The following is a 3,689-nucleotide window of genomic DNA, read 5'->3' on the forward strand; positions in this document are numbered from 1 at the left end:
TATAATAATTGTGTTCCATTATTAGTCAGTTCTATGCTTTTAAGCAGACTGAGGTGTCAAATAATATTTATTGCTTGGCCTCCGATGAACTTTTAACTAACAAGGCATTGAGCAATAAAGAAACGGTCACAACGTTATTCAGAACAAGTTGATTCAGGCTATGAGTAAAGTAAAAGAGAATCGTGAGTATCGACAGAAACTCTGTGTGGCTGACCACAGACAGCCTGCTCTGTCTTGGGGGCCAGAAGCTGTCCACTGCCCTTGGGGGCCCCTAGGGGCCCACAGCAAACAGCAATGGGTCACTGGCTTCTTGCTTTTGTTTGAATGGCTGGAATCAAAGCAGCTGCAGGAGTGATTTGATTTTAATATGGGCTGGGCCCAGCTGTAATGGTGTGATGGTAGTGTGTACGTTGGAGCAGGATGCCCACCCTGGAGGGTTCCATTAATGTTGTTACTTCATTTCTTAAAGTGGGAGGAGACCCTCCCGTCAAGAGGATCCCCCCACCAGAAACAAAATCTCACATTCTGCCTTCTGTCTGCCTTATTTTCTTCTTCGTTATTTCTTTGTTCTTTACACCTTGGTATCGTTTCTTTAAAATAAGGGTAGAATAATTAACCATTATTTCATATTTCATTATTTGCATTATTTGATGCAGTAATAAGAGTTAAATTACAATTAACTTATGGATAATTTACAGTTGACTAATTTTTTAGTTGTCATTTACTAAAGGTGTTCATGTTTACTGAGGTATTCATTAATATATTATTTAATATGTTTATAGTTAGGGTTAACTAGGCTTATTAATGCATTAACTAATGTTTATGCATGGTTAATTATTGTATCCCTATGTAAAGTCTTGTCGTTTCCTTGTTTCTTTCCTTTCCTTGTTTCTTTCAGACCTTTCGCAACTAGTTGCGAAAGGTCTGTGGCTCCTGTCTCAGGATGATTTGTGGTGGTTGCAGGCTTCTGATCTTCCACTAAACAAAAAGTCACTTTATTCGCCCACAACATCCTCCCCAAAGCTGAGTCAAATGAGTGGCACTGTCCTCATCCGAGAACAAGACATACAAACCACTTAATGGGATGTGCCCCGTTATTATGACCCGTTTTCTACTCCCATCAAACTCCCGAGCCCGACTCATGTGCCGCCAATCGCGGTGCTTGGCCAGTAACTCATCGACACAACAAGTCAATTCTCTGACAGCAACGTATGTCTCCCTTCTCGAACTTTTGAACCGACTCGGATGTGACCTCAGACTGAACGCCAGAGAGTCTCCACAAAACCTTCTGGCGCTGCCTTTTATCCCGCGCGAGGGCAACGGGTAACTCTAACCCGCGGCGGCCTCATTGTCTCAGAAGTGCTGACAGTTGTTTCTGTTGCTGGATTCTTCCATGCCGGCCATGCCGTTGTCAGACGTGAGGTTGCCTGATGGGTCTCGGTGCAGGTCTACCAATTGAGCCTATCTGCTTGGCCTTTAACTGGTAGATCTACCTGGTGGCTCCATCCCTTGGAAATCTACCAGGTAAGCCTAAGTGGTGGGCCAATACCTGGTAGGCCTACCCTGTGGGTCGTCGTGGTGACCCATAGCTGGTGGGATGATTGAGGGTTTCATGGTCAGGCATTGACTGAGTGGGCTGGCGTTCAACTTTCTCTCTCTCCCTCTTTCTCCCATATTCGTATTCATAGGGTTTTATTGGCAGTCTGCCTTGCTGTCCCATTCTCTCTCTCTCTCTCTCTCTCTCTCTCTCTCTCTCTCTCTCTCTCTCTCTCTCTCTCTCTCTCTCTCTCTCTCTCTCTCTCTCTCTCTCTCTCTCTCTCTCTCTCTCTCTCTCTCTCTCTCTCTCTCTCTCCATGTATTTATGTGTGTGGGCGGGGCGGGCTGATTTACGACGGACTGACAGCGTCTCAGCGCCGGTGGAACCCGATTGGCTGACTCGGGCGCCATGTCTGTGTGTGTTCCAGGTGAGAAAGTCACCGGCCCCCGTGCACACACCACACACACACAACCACACGCAATTATGCACACAAGTACACATACGTACACACACACACACACACACACACACACACACACACACACACACACACACACACACAGGTCACCTGAGTCACACAGTTGAGGAAGAGGACCACGGCGGTTGGGAAAAGGTATTATTTATAGGTTACATCGACAGCTCTGTAGCAGAAGAGGACAGGCTGTCTCCCTACAGGTAGCGTCCTTTAAAAACTGCCATCCATCAAGGTGGAAGGAAAACACATCAAAATGCTTCTATTTGACTGGCTATAACTACGGGGTTTCAGTTTCCCATAAAAGAGAAAAACATCCACTCCACAGGAATCAATAGTACACAAGTGCCCTGGTAGTACACAGAGATGTTGACACTGGGTTTCCATTAGCCACACAATTCTTGTCACTAGACCCTAAAATGGCCATTACCAGCTAAGATACATTGGCCTTTTAAATGGGCTGTTTACAAAGGCTCTAAAAACTACAAAGGCCTCAAGAGAGCACAACAACACACTAAACACCGTTGGGATGACAAAGGAACGTTGGGTCATTTGTTGGTTGGCAAAAATAATACTAACATATCTTAACCATCAGCTCTCTTATCTTTTGTTCCATAATGTTTATTTGACTACTTGGCTACTGAGTAATTCTTTATTTATTCTTTCAAGCAATTTCTTCTTGAATATAGATCCAGTGGATTAGGGAGCTGCCGGGGGTGTAGGGCATCTTGCTCTAGGAAGTCTGAAGGTAGATAGCAGACGGGGAGTGGAAGCACTCCCACCACCGGATTAGCAGACTAATGACGTGATACGCAGTGAGGAGGACGTCCTGGCTGCTGGATATTTCTCTCTTTTTCCTATTCGCAGGCCTGGCATTTTCTGTCCAGACCAGCCCACTACATTATCAGCACGGGAACGGGAAGAACCCTGTATGCACTTGATTAAAACAATTTATTCAAGTGCATGCATCCGAATAATAGTACAGCACTGTAAATAGCAATTGTTGCTTTTTTTTGTTTTTGTTTTTGAAATTTGTGTCTCTTGTGCTGCTGACAAGAAAGGTGTGAAACCTGAACAGGAAGTTAACCGACCTCCTGTGGTCGCTGCATCTCCACCGCCCATATCTACACATCAACAAAACCCTTGAAATTATCTATAGCTGTGTGAAAAACATGTGCACATACACGTATATGAGAATGTATTCAATCTATTCAGACATGTAATTCATGTCTTAAACCTTTTCACACGGCTGTAGATAAAAAAAAATTGTAATTCTCTATTTATGGTTATATTTAGGGCAATATATATACTGCCCTAGCACCTGCTTGGGTGTTGAGCCAGGCACCAAATAGGTCTGTCAATTTTGAACATTAAGCAGCTACCACCTCCAGAGACTTCAGCTTTTTAGGTCGCAGTTTTTTGGCTCCACCAGGACGTTTCTTACGCTTATCCATTTTCAGCTCCGTCCCGACTCCCGCGACTCCGGCCCATGCCATGTCCCGCCCACCCTGGTTTGTGTTGTGATTGACAGCACTGTCAGGGCTCTCTGAGCCTGTCAGCCCATGATTGATTGACAATGACAAACATAGACCAATAATATGTGTCGATGCTGGCAACACACTGCTAGCCCTCTGTAGCCCATTGGCCGGCCCAATTGGAGGGAATTTAGAGAGAGAGAAA

Source organism: Gadus morhua, chromosome 14, assembly GCF_902167405.1.
Source record: "Gadus morhua chromosome 14, gadMor3.0, whole genome shotgun sequence".
Lineage (NCBI taxonomy): Eukaryota > Metazoa > Chordata > Actinopteri > Gadiformes > Gadidae > Gadus > Gadus morhua.